This window comes from Petromyzon marinus, chromosome 44 (assembly GCF_048934315.1).
Source record: "Petromyzon marinus isolate PM22_M1 ecotype Great Lakes invasive population chromosome 44, UKy_Petmar_22M1.pri1.0, whole genome shotgun sequence".
Classification (NCBI taxonomy): Eukaryota; Metazoa; Chordata; class Hyperoartia; order Petromyzontiformes; family Petromyzontidae; genus Petromyzon; species Petromyzon marinus.
Genome location: NC_133710.1, coordinates 4,325,928 through 4,338,743, shown reverse-complemented (window position 1 = coordinate 4,338,743; position 12,816 = coordinate 4,325,928). Strand labels below are relative to the sequence as shown.

Here is a 12,816-nt window from a genome sequence, read left to right as displayed (position 1 = left end):
TCGTCGCGAGCGCGTTAATCGATGATTGGCATCAGCGCATCAACACACACACACACGTGTTTGCATTATAACTTCAATCCCCGTAGGCCTGCGGGGTAAGTATTGACTGAACGACACGGGGACAGGTATTTTGGTGGGGGGGGGGGGGGGGGGTGGGGGGTGGCAGGGTGGGACAGAGGACAGGGGGATTTTTTTGTTACCTAAATCCTCCCCAACCATGTGCGCCTCGCAGAAAAGACGACTCCACAGCCATCACACCTGTTACCTGTTCGGCAACACCTGTGGGGGGTGGTGGGGGGAGAGATTTCCCTCCCCCATCCCAACCGCACCACCGCCACCACCGTCCCCCAACAAAGCAACAGCGGCGGATCGATTCCCCTCTTCGCCCTGCATTGTGCAGTGGGGCTCAAGGGGATGACAGCAAGGGGGGTTTGTCAACCCCGATTCAGGCGCCTTCCACACATGCACAGACATCGCGGCTCTGCTCCGTGTAGATTCATAACAAATACCCCATCGGTATCGCCTCGCAAGACGGCAGAGGGCAAAGCGGGGTGGTTAACGAGCACCTATTAAGGTGTGGCGAGGGTGGCGTGTTGGGGGCAGGCGGGCGGGGGCTGAACAGAACCACGCCCGGCCGCCTTTGTCTCCTCGTCGCCATGGCGTATAGTGTTTATCAACAATTGCAACTCGTTTCAGGCTGAGTTGATGTAAGGGAGGTCTGGAACAGGTGTGTATATACTACCACACACACACACACAAAGACAAATATCTCCCTTTAGCTGAACAGATTGTTGGGTGCAAGTGCTGTTTGCGAGCACCTATTAAGGTCGACGCGAAAGCGGGAGGAGGACTGGCTGTGGTTTTTACACACCGCCACTCACTATGTTTTTTTAGGCTGAGTCGATCTAAGGGAGGTCCGTACTGGTTCAGAAATTCGTCACTGATTTCGGCCGTGGATTAAACCCGTGTTGCCGGGTTTGCAGCGAAACACATTAACCACTACGCAACCGATTTTGCAGACAGACATATTAAAGACAAATATCTCCCGTATAGCCTTAACGTACTGTTGTGGCAAGTGCTTTTTTAGCGAGCACGTATGAAAGCCGGCACGACACACGAGGGGATGGGTGGCCAATAGCACGCCCGGCCGCCTTTGTCTCTCCCGTGGCGATGTTCACACACCGCAACCAGGTGCACTCATTTGAGGCTGAGTCGACCTATGGGAGGCCCAGGACCGGTTCAGATAATCGTCACTGGTGTTGACCTTGAGTGGGGTCGTAGCGCAAGTGTCCTCACCGCTACACAACCAGTACCCCTCCCCCCATACACAACGCACATGGATGACCACACCTCACCCGGTGAGTAAGTGAGGTGTGGTTGTCCGTGTGTTTTGTGTGTGGGGAGTGAGCCACTCGGCAGGACGACTGACATTGGACATTGGGCAACGCAGCGAGCACATCACCCATCCCGGACCCCTCTCCATCCCTCACAGCTCAAGCTCACCCTCTGCGCTTCATTCCTCGCCTCTGCCTTGTACACCTCCAGCTCCCCCAACCTCGAGCTCACCTCTCCCTTTTCTCTCTCCCTCGTCGGCACAAGAGTTACAAGGGAACGACCGCCGGAGAGAGGATTAGGTTAGGGGTGAGGCGGAGATGGAACGACCAATTCATCGGTGGGGGGGGGGAGTGGGGTGGTCTCTAGCTGGGAGCGCCGAGGTGGGATTCCTGGTTGCGTGAGAAGGATGAGCCCTGGGGGGAGTTTGTGGGACCACATTGCGAGAACAAAGCGAGGAATGGATGCGTTTTTTGTGTTTGGCAACGTTCCACAAAAAAAGTCTTCCCCGCAGGCGGACTCCTCCACGCGTAGAGAGGGAGAGAGCCAAGACTGACATTCCTTCCTCGTGGCGGGGAGGCGACGTGTGGCCCCCGAAACGTCGGACACTTTTGCAGAAGTGAAGGTACAGGACGAGCGATTGTGAAGCGACGATGTTGAGGACCGCTGACATGCGAGCTGTCTGACAACTCATTCATCCTCTCTGTACAATCGTAGAATGGTAGGCCACGTGGCCCGAAACGTCGAATAGTGACCAGCAGTATATATGTAAAAAAAAAACTAAGAACATTTTGAGCGATGCTGGCAAGACGCCGATATTCAGGGCCTAACCGACAACCGACCTCATTTTCTGTCTGTGCGGTGGTCCCAATGGCTCTGCGTCAGGGCTACTCGCGCGAAACGTTGAAGAGTAAACACTTGGGGAAAACAACCCCAGCAAGCGGACGAGAGCTGAGGATATCGCGGGCAACGCTGGCAGGGGTGGGGACGCTGGCTTCAGGATGGATGGATGGCATCGAAGCCGACACACTCCTCCTGCTTTCTCTCCGCCGTACAATCGGATCGCGTTGCGCGCCACTGATGCACGCTCAACCGCACTATTTATCGAGCGCGGCGCTAATATAGCCCCGGCTAAACTTTTCCAGTATCGATGTCCCCCCACCCCCACCCTCCCCCCAATTTAGACTTCTCCTGTTGCCCAGGTGACCCACCTCTAAACTGGTTCTGTCACCGTAACGAGCGACTTGCCCGGACTGTGTGAGTGTGTGTGTATGAGTCGACTCTCTAGCTATTGACTCACTGCATGTCTATAAGGCGGGGAGCGGTAGCGTAGCGGTTAGCGCTACGCTGCGCTACGAAACCGGCGACCCGGGTTCGATTCCCGCTCACAGCCAACACCGGTGACAATTAATCTGAACAGGTCCTGGGCCTCCCCTAGGTCGACTCAGCCTCAAATGAGTATCTGGTCCGGTGTGTAAACATCGTCAGTGGGGAGACAAAGGCGGCCGGGCGTGGTGTTGGACATCCACCCTCGCGTGTGCCGTGCCGGGCTTCATAGGTGCTACTCGCTCACAGCACTTGCCCCAACAGTCTGTTTAGGCTATACGGGGGATTTTTGTCTTTGTATGCGTGTCGAATCGGTCTCACATGAGTACCTGGTGTGGTGTTTAAACATCGCTATGAGGGAGACAAAGGCGGCCGGGCGTGCTACTAGCCCAGCCACCCCGACGTGTGCCGACCCGACCTTCATAGACGCTGGCTAAACAGCACTTGCCCCAACATTCTGTTAAGCATATACGGGGGATCTTTGTCTGTTGTGTATACATATATGTGTGTGTGTGTGCCCGTGCGTGGAGCTAGCCACACCAACTCCCCCACCTCTCGCTTGCCGTGTTGGCCCTCATAGACGCTGGCTAAACAGCACTTTCCCCAACATTATGTTAAGGCTATACGGGGGGTCTTTGTATTTGTGTGTGCTACTGTAAATGCCACGGCCGCAGTGCAACGTGACGGCCGTGGGAGAGAGAGAGAGAGGGAAGAGACGAAGGGCACGGTGCGAGCGAGACTGACTGCCACCCTTCGCACCTCCGGCGAGCCCTCCTCCTCCGTCTCCTCACGCCTTTCTCACGTCCGCCTCCGGCTGAAGGCCCTTGATGACAGATGACGTCCGATACACCTCACGTGCTGCCGCCTCGTGTTATTCGAATGACGTCCCAAACACCACCCGAGTCGTCCTTCGCCTGACATTCTACACCTGATGCCCCTCCATCAGACGTCCTACTGATGTCACCAACCTGACATTCTACACCTGATGCCCCTCCACCAGACGTCCAACCGATGTCACCCACCTGACATTCTACACCTGATGCCCCTCCACCAGACGTCCTACCGATGTCACCTACCTGACATTCTACACCTGATGCCCCTCCACCAGACGTCCTACTGATGTCACTCCACCAGATGTCCTACTGATGTCACCCACCTGACATTTTACACCTGATGCCCCTCCACCAGACGTCCTACTGATGTCACCCACCTCACATTCTACACCCGATGCCACTCCACCAGACGTCCTACTGATGTCACCCACCTGACATTCTACACCTAATGCCACTCCACCAGACGTCCTACTGATGTCACCCACCTGACATTCTACACCTGATGCCCCTCCATCAGACGTCCTACTGATGTCACCAACCTGACATTTTACACCTGATGCCCCTCCACCAGACGTCCTACCGATGTCACCCACCTGACATTCTACACCCGATGCCACTCCACCAGACGTCCTACTGATGTCACCCACCTGACATTCTACACCTGATGCCACTCTACCAGACGTCCTACTGATGTCACCCACCTCACATTCTACACCCGATGCCCCTCCACCAGACGTCCTACTGATGTCACCCACCTGACATTCTACACCTGATGCCCCTCCACCAGACGTCCTACTGATGTCACCCACCTGACATTCTACACCTGATGCCACTCCACCAGACGTCCTACTGATGTCACCCACCTCACATTCTACACCCGATGCTGTCCACCAGACGTCCTACTGATGTCACCCACCTCACATTCTACAGCTGACGACCCCCACCTGATGACCCAGTCAGCCGAGACCGTTCAACCGACGTCCTCCGCACGAAGTCCTCCACCGCTCGTCGGACAGCCGACGCCCTCTCCACACTGGGAAAACCTTCACCGCACACGCGCGTTCCGTCGGCGAACCCCGCCTGATGTCCTCATACGCGCGGCACCGCGGATCTGCGACCCTCCACCACGTCGCCGCCTCCTCTTCCTCCTCTTCTATCTGCTCCCCTCCAAATGAAGTCATTCACCTACGCATCTACACGAGACGCGCTCCGCCCGATATCCTGCACCTGCCTTCATCCACCCGATCTCACTCCCTTCACCTCGAACACGAAGGCGTCGAACCTCTCCGACACAAGCACCACGCCACCACCCGGCATCACGCCGCACCTCAGATTAGCACGGGTTTGGCTACGCACGGTGCGAAAGGAGTCCTACGTACAGCACCCTACGGAACAGGTGTTCAACCGAGGCTTCTTGACAATGGGGCGGGGGGGGGGGGTGGACGCAGGTAGGAGAAGGGGGGTGTCCTTTATTTCAATCAGGTGAGAGTCGAATGACAGACCCGGGTCGTCATCTGTCGCGTGAGACGTGGGGTACAAAGGCGGATTTCACGCCGAGACCACACAGCGCTGGACGCGTCCTGCGCTTTCGACCGCTGTGGTATCACAACGCTCGAGTCGGTGACCACCCCAGCCTGGGTTCGACTCCCCCCCCACCTCAAATACGTGGTGGGGTCGTTTCCTTGTACCAAAGGGGTGCTTCCCTCCCGTCCACACGAAGCAAAACTGTGAAGCCACCCGGCCAAAGCGTTCACCGATTAAGGGGCAATGAATAGAATCGGTCAAATATAGCCCAGGATCCTCCTGACAAGCACTGCCGAGACTCCGCGAGGCTCTCCTGGGTATGTATATATAGACAGAACGTTATTAGCACGTGCATTGGTGTTGCTGTAATTAACTGAAAGTCGTTGCGCGATTTTCAAACCCGTGCACCGAACGCGCCGCCGCCCCACAGTCGCAGGGTCAAGGTTAGACTCCGGCTCCGACGCGCAGACACCGCGGCTCGCTCGGGCTTAACCAGACGGGAGAGCCAAGCGCGCACCAAACCACCGACCCCCCTGCGGCCACGTTGGACCACGGTAGGGCTTTGGAAGTGGGGGGGGGTCCAATCCCACTGATGAGTGACCGCGCACCCCTCTCGGCTCCGCGGGGTACACACGGAGCCAAGCTGCCGACCCCATCCTCAACGAGTCTGCTCCTTCCTGCTGCTGCTGCTGCCTCGCGCCATTGTTTAGCACGTTGAGAGAGGCGAAGCAGGGGGCCGGGGCAAGTGCTCCCAGGGTGGGTAGGGACAGCCAACTAGAGCGGGGTACCCCGATCGAGCGAAGGAGGGTAGAAGAGGGGTGTGGAGTGGTGGGGGGGGGTAGTCCTCGCTCGGGGGTGAGGAGGAGAGAGAGGGGTGGGGGGTCCCACTGCGCTCAAAACCGGCACGACGGAATCGCAGTGCGGAGTGGCTCTCACTCGCGCACTCACCAATCGCTCTCTCTCTCTCTCTCCCGTTCTCGCCACTCACCTTACCGTCGTATCACCCGCCCGTTCGACGCTCCGACATATCTTCACGATCCACAACCACGTCGCGCGCGGAGCCGGCACTCCCGAGATATTATTTATTAATCCGCAACGGAATCTTGGGCTGGACGCGCGGGTGTGCGCGCGGCTGCGCGCGCGAGTTCGCTGGCTCGCGAGAGAGAGAAAGAAAGAGACGCACACTGAGAGGGAGGTCGAGCGGGCAGCCTCACGCTCGGCTCGCCTCTGTCGATCTGTGCAGAGAGCCGAGCGCTGCAGCTGCGAGCGGGGAATGTGGGAGGTGTGTACACGCCTAGTCCCCTCCCCGTCTCCCCTCCTCCTCCTCTCCCCCATTAACCTCCTCCTCTCCCCCGCACTGGCTCCCTCCCACTCTTTGCCTCACCCCCCACATGACACCCCTCCCCGCAACACACAGACTGGCTGCCCTCTCCCTCCGCACGCTCTCTCCTCCCGGCATCCCTCTCCCCCGCTGACTCGTCCCCCTCTCTCCGACTCTACCCCGCATCGCGCCGGCTCCCTCTCTCCCACTCCCCGACGCCACTCACCGCCCGGAGAGGCGGGCTGGCTCCTTTACTGGAGCGGACGGCAGCTGGCCACATCGACTGATTTCTCCCCCTGCCTCCCAGAAATCCGTGGCTCTCTGCTCCCCGTGGCTTACTGTTCCACGTGGCTCTTTGTACCCCGTGGCTCCCAGAAATGTGTGGCTCTCTGCACCCCGTGGCTCCCAGCTATGCGTGGCTCTCTGTACCCCGTGGCTCCCAGCTATGCGAGGCTCTCTGTACCCCGAGGCTCCCAGCTATGAGTGGCTCTCTGCACCTCGTGACTCCCAGCTATGCGTGGCTCTCTGTACCCCGTGGCTCCCAGCTATGCGTGGCTCTCTGTACCCCGAGGCTCCCAGCTATGCGTGGCTCTCTGTACCCTGTGGCTCCCAGCTATACGAGGCTCTCTGTACCCCGAGGCTCCCAGCTATGAGTGGCTCTCTGCACCTCGTGACTCCCAGCTATGCGTGGCTCTCTGTACCCCGTGGCTCCCAGCTATGCGTGGCTCTCTGTACCCCGTGGCTCCCAGCTATGCGTGGCTCTCTGTGCCCCGTGGCTCCCAGCTATGCGTGGCTCTCTGTACCCCGTGGCTCCCAGCTATGTGAGGCTCTCTGTACCCCGTGGCTCCCAGCTATGCGTGGCTCTCTGTACCCCGTGGCTCCCAGCTATGCGTGGCTCTCTGTACCCCGTGGCTCCCAGCTATGCGTGGCTCTCTGTACCCCGTGGCTCCCAGCTATGTGAGGCTCTCTGCACCCCGTGGCTCCCAGGTATGCGTGGCTCTCTGCTGCCCGTGGCTCCCAGCTATGAGTGGCTCTCTGCTGCCCGTGGCTCCCAGCTATGCGTGGCTCTCTGCTGCCCGTGGCTCCCAGATATGTGTGGCTCTCTGCTGCCCGTGGCTCCCAGCTATGTGTGGCTCTCTGTACCCCGTGGCTCCCAGAAATGTGTGGCTCTGTACCCCGTGGCTCCCAGCTATGCGTGGCTCTCTGTACCCCGTGGCTCCCAGCTATGTGTGGCTCTCTGCTGCCCGTGGCTCCCAGCTATGTGTGGCTCTCTGTACCCCGTGGCTCCCAGAAATGTGTGGCTCTGTACCCCGTGGCTCCCAGCTATTCGTGGCTCTCTGTACCCCGTGGCTCCCAGCTATGTGTGGCTCTCTGCTGCCCGTGGCTCCCAGCTATGTGTGGCTCTCTGTACCCCGTGGCTCCCAGCTATGTGTGGCTCTCTGTACCCCGTGGCTCCCAGAAATGTGTGGCTCTCTGTACCCCGTGGCTCCCAGCTATGCGTGGCTCTTTGCTCCCCGTGGCTCCCAGCTATGTGAGGCTCTCTGTACCCCCGTGTCTCTACGCACCCCGTGCCACCCCTCCCACCTCCCACGGCGAGCCATCACTGTTTTTATTTCACCGCATCCCTAGCATTTATTTGGATCTCTCCGCCCTGAAGAAGGTACATTGCCCGAAACGTCTGCACACGATGTATATTATTTACATGTTATATAAGGCCAAGGAACGCCAATGACGGACATTGCGATTCGAGTCGTTCATCCAACAGTGGATTGACAATGGACGGTACATTAACGAGTATAATTTAATTAACTTAGGATCCGTTAATCTCATTTATATAAGGCAGTGTTGACGGCAGCCCGGCGATGTGCGGTTGTGCGCGCGTCTACACGGGTGCTCAGCACGTACCTAGAGGTCCAAAACGCAACGCGGTCAGTGACAATCGGCACTCGAGTTGAGAGGCGTCCTGAAATGAGCAACGTTACACGAGCTTGGGAGAAGGAGACTGACTGATGGGAAGGAATTCCAAAGTTGAGCGTGTGTACATATGCAGAGGCATGCTCTATTAATTAATTAATTATCCGCTCGAAATAGTGGCTGGTGAGGTGACCTTTAGCTGCGTGCAGTGTACGGCCTTGTGTTAAATCGCTGTGAATTGCGAGAGCAATTTACTCCTAACGAAGATAAAGTGAGCTGGGCCACCCCGCTCTCACTCCCCTCCACCATCACCACCACCACCACGCAACTCCCTCCACCACCACCACCACCACGCACTCCCTCCCCTCCACCACCACCACCACCCCGCTCTCCCTCCCCTCCACCACCACCACCACCACGCACTCCCCTCCACCACCACCACCACCACCACCCAGCCCCCACCCCCCACCACCACCACGCACTCCCCCTCCACCACCACCACCATCACGAAGCTTCCCACCCCCATCACCACCACCACCACCACCCAGCCCCCACCCCCCTCCACCACCACCACACACTCCCCCTCCACCACCACCACCACCACCACCACGAAGCTCCCCATCACCACCACCACCACCCACCCCCCTCCACCACCACCACCACCACCACCACCACACTCCCCCTCCACCACCACGAAGCTCCCCACCCCATCACCACCACCACACTCCCCTTCCACCACTACCACCACCACCACCACCTCCACCACCACCATCACGCTCTCCCTCCACGTGCCACGCTGCCAAGCACGTACATCAATCACTACGGTTACTCACTGACAAAGATATACAGACGCAATATACACGTATGTTATGAAGAAGGGCCATTGCCCGAAACGTCGCCAATTATATATTTACATTTATTTTTAGGCCACAGTGTTCCTGAATGATGTGTATGAGGTTTTTTGTTATTTGTGCTTTGGCACTACTGCCAAGCCATCATCATCAAATATATTTAAGTATTTAGACACCAATGTACAGATAGACACGCAGACCACAACACTTGGGCAGACAATGCGCATGCTCCACGAATCTGTCCCTCCATCACACATACACAAACAAAGATCCACCATATAGCCTGGACAGGCTGTTGGGGCAAGTGCTGTTAGCGAACACCTATGAAGGCCGGCACAGCACACGAGGGAATGGGTGGCCAGCACCACGCACTGACACACGGCAAATCTAGACACAACTGACACCATCAAATCATTACACACACACTGACACACAGCGAGGGATACTTCAGACACACTAATAACTCAGTGACTCAGACAATCACAGCACACCACTAATGCACAGACTAGACACTTGACTAATCAGACAAAGACACACATTGACACACCCAACCAATATATGTTCTGTATCGTTTTATAGACTGGGGAATTGGTGTTAGCGAGCACTGCTAAGGTTGTCACGGCGCACGATGGGGTTACTGTGGTGAGCGCCGCGCCCGGCCGCCTTTATCTCCCCCAATACTGACGTTAACACACCGCACCCGAACGTACACGCACGTACAAGGAACGAAGACACACACAGACTAAGATCCCCCGTATAGTCTGAACAGACTGTTGGGGCAAGTGCTGTTAGCGAGCACCTAAAGAGGCCGGCACGGCACACGAGGGGGTGGGTGGCCAACACCACGCCAGGCGGCCTTTGCCTCCTCAGTGGCGATGTTTACACACCGCGCCAGGTACTAATTTGAGGCTGAGTCGACCTATGACCGATTCAGATAATCGTCACTGTTGTTGGCTGTGAGCGGGAATCGAACTCGAGTCGTCGGGTTCTTCGCGCAGTGCGCTAACCGTTGCGCCACCGCTCCCCACTAATGCACGCACACACACACACACCGACACACACACACCGACACACACACAAATATATCCACTCTACTAATTCACGCACACGCGCACCATGAGCTCAGGGAGGGGAGTCGCCGGTAGGAAAGTGGGGGGGGGGGTGATTGGTAGGGTCTGGTGGGGGGCAGGTGAGGGGGGGTCAACAACCACCACAACCACCACCACCACCAACCACCAGTCCTAGTTACATGAACGCATTAGCGGTGATGTCATTATTAGAGGAGAGATTGCTCTGTACGTGCCCGGCTTGCTGAGCGAGCTAGCGGCAGCGATGCCAGCCATAAGGAGACGCGCAGAACCCCTCCCTTCGGTAGCACCCCCCTCCCCCCCCCCCGCGTTTAACACAGAGTAGTCGTGGGGGGTACCGTAGTTCAGATGGAGTGCTCCTGCCAATATCAAAGTGTGGAGCGCTGCGACACTGGCGTTTGTGGAGCGGAATTATCGTCGTAGTCATGGTTTACAGCACGTGCTCCCTCCAAGTCTGCTGAGGCTACACGGGTGATCTTTGCCTTTGTTTGTCGTGGTGGGTGGTTAACGGGCTGCGGGATACGTACCCGACGACCGGAGTTCGATTTCCGCTCACGACCAATAACGATGGCGAATAATCTGAAGCGGACCTTAGCACCCCCATCTCCCAACCCACCCCACCCCATGTCAACTCAGCCTGAAATGATTACCTGGTATACGGTGCGTGAACATCGGCAGCGCTGAGACGAGACGAAGGCGGTCGGGCATAAATTATGACCACACCACTCCCCGTTTGTGCCGTGCCAGGGCCTTCGCCCACTGGACATCTTATTCTTGGTTCTTTCGGTAAAGTCACCACGTAGAAGGGAAACAATAAAATAACATAAAAAATATAAACCAATGAAATTCTCACGACGTTTCGACTGCAACACAAGCAATCATCATCAGGTGTAAAAACCACAAAGAACCAAGAACGTGAATCCCTGCAGTCACGAAAGCTTTAAATCACTGGACATCTGTGGAGAAGGGGCTTCACAAACTCATCGGATTCCTCCCGCCGTATGAATACAGTTTTGTTTTCGTTTCAGTTGCATTTATTAGGTAAAGCCCTGGGAGCCATTCGGCTCTTGAATCGGGTGCGACCGCAACAAACACAAAGACATGAACAAGAAAACATCTTAAAGTGACTACGCGCAACAGAGAAATCCAGGGAAAAAACGGCAAAGTCTTCAGATTTTTTTTTCTTCTTCTAGATTTGAAGCTTTCGTGACTGCAAGGATTCATACTCTTTTTTGTTTTTTTCGGTAAAGTCACGTAGGTAAAAAAGAAAAGATGAAAACTAAATTAAATCACGACGTTTCGGGTGCAACACAAGCGTCCTTCTTCAGGCGGGGACAACGTAGCGAAAGCACAAACGCTTAAGTGTGTCTCAGAGTTGGTTGTGACGACGGATTATATAGTCGTGGGGCATGGAGAGGGGGGGGGGTGGCATGGTGAGTGTGGGGGCGGGTTGTGGGCTGGGAGGTAAAGTTGGGAAGCCGAGGGAGCGGTGGTAGGTAACGACTTGGGCAAGCTACGTGACTTTACCAAATAAAACAAAGAGCATGTCTTCAGATTCGGAGTGTGATATGGGCGCTCCGCGACAGCCCTTCTTCCCAAGCGTTTGTTCAATTCCGTACGGGGGAATCTTCGTCTTTGTATGTGGTGAGCGCGTGGTGTTGTTGGTGAGGCGTGGTGTCTGTTCAAGGTGAGGAGGAATGTTTGTTGGACTTCTTTCGCGCCGTACGCGCGGGGAATCGGCCGAACTTCCGAACGCTTGGCGCTTCATAAAGTGGATTATTGAGACTCACCCTCAGTCGAATTGTGTGTACGTGTGAGTGTATAAGTGTATGTATGTATGAGTGTATATATGTATGAGTGTATGTAGGTGTGTCTTTGCCTATGTATGAGTGTATTATGTGTGTAAATATGTGTATGTATGTGTATGTATTTATGTTCATGTATGTATATGCATGTGTGTGTGTATGCATATTGCATGTGTGTATGTATGTATGTATGCGCATGTATATGTATGTGTGTATGGATATGTATGTATATGCATGTGTGCATATATTTGTGTGTGGGGAGCGGTAGTGTAGCAGTTAGCGCGCTGCGCTACGAACCTTGCCACCCGAAGTTGATTCTCGCGCACGGCCAACACCAGTGACAATTATCTGAACCGGTCCTGGGCCTCTCCTAGGTCGACTCAGCCTCGAATGAGGTGCCGTGTGTAAACATCGCCACTAGGGAGACAAAGGCGGCCGGGAGTGGTGCTGGCCACCCACCCCCTCGTGTGCCGTTCTGGCCTTCATAGGTGCTCGCTAACAGCACTTGCCCCTAAAGTCTGTTGAGGCTATACGGGGGATCTTTGTCTTGGTATGTGTATGTGCGTGTCTTGAACCCCTTCCCTCCCAGCTTCTCTGGACCGGAGCTGGGAGGCGACCAGCGCGCTTTGTGCTGCTTTGTGGTCTCTGAAAGCCGCCGCTCAAATAAAGGAATGACTAAATGAATGAAGGGCACGACTGCATGATTGAGATGTAAATGAGATGCGGTGATTGATGCACCTCACGCACGCACGTGGTGGTGGACAGGGAGACAAAGGCGGTCGGGGGTGGGTGGTTGCTGGCCACCCATCCCCCTCGTGTGCC

General features: G+C 56.3%; 1 protein-coding gene across 29 annotated transcripts in view; it reads right to left on the bottom strand.

Moving 5' to 3' along the window:
* PTPRD (protein tyrosine phosphatase receptor type D) overlaps nucleotides 1-6,299 on the bottom strand; it is a 226,045-nt gene extending 219,746 nt beyond the window's left edge. For 11 of the 29 annotated variants that reach the window (XM_032970566.2, XM_032970573.2, XM_032970567.2 and 8 more), the window contains exon 1: nucleotides 6,004-6,296. The gene's annotated coding sequence lies outside the window, so the exon portion shown is untranslated. Of the gene's footprint in view, nucleotides 1-6,003 lie in introns of all 29 variants that reach the window. The other 18 variants (XM_032970552.2, XM_032970560.2, XM_032970556.2 and 15 more) reach the window with 4 other exon arrangements.
* Nucleotides 6,300-12,816: the final 6,517 nt, after the last annotated feature.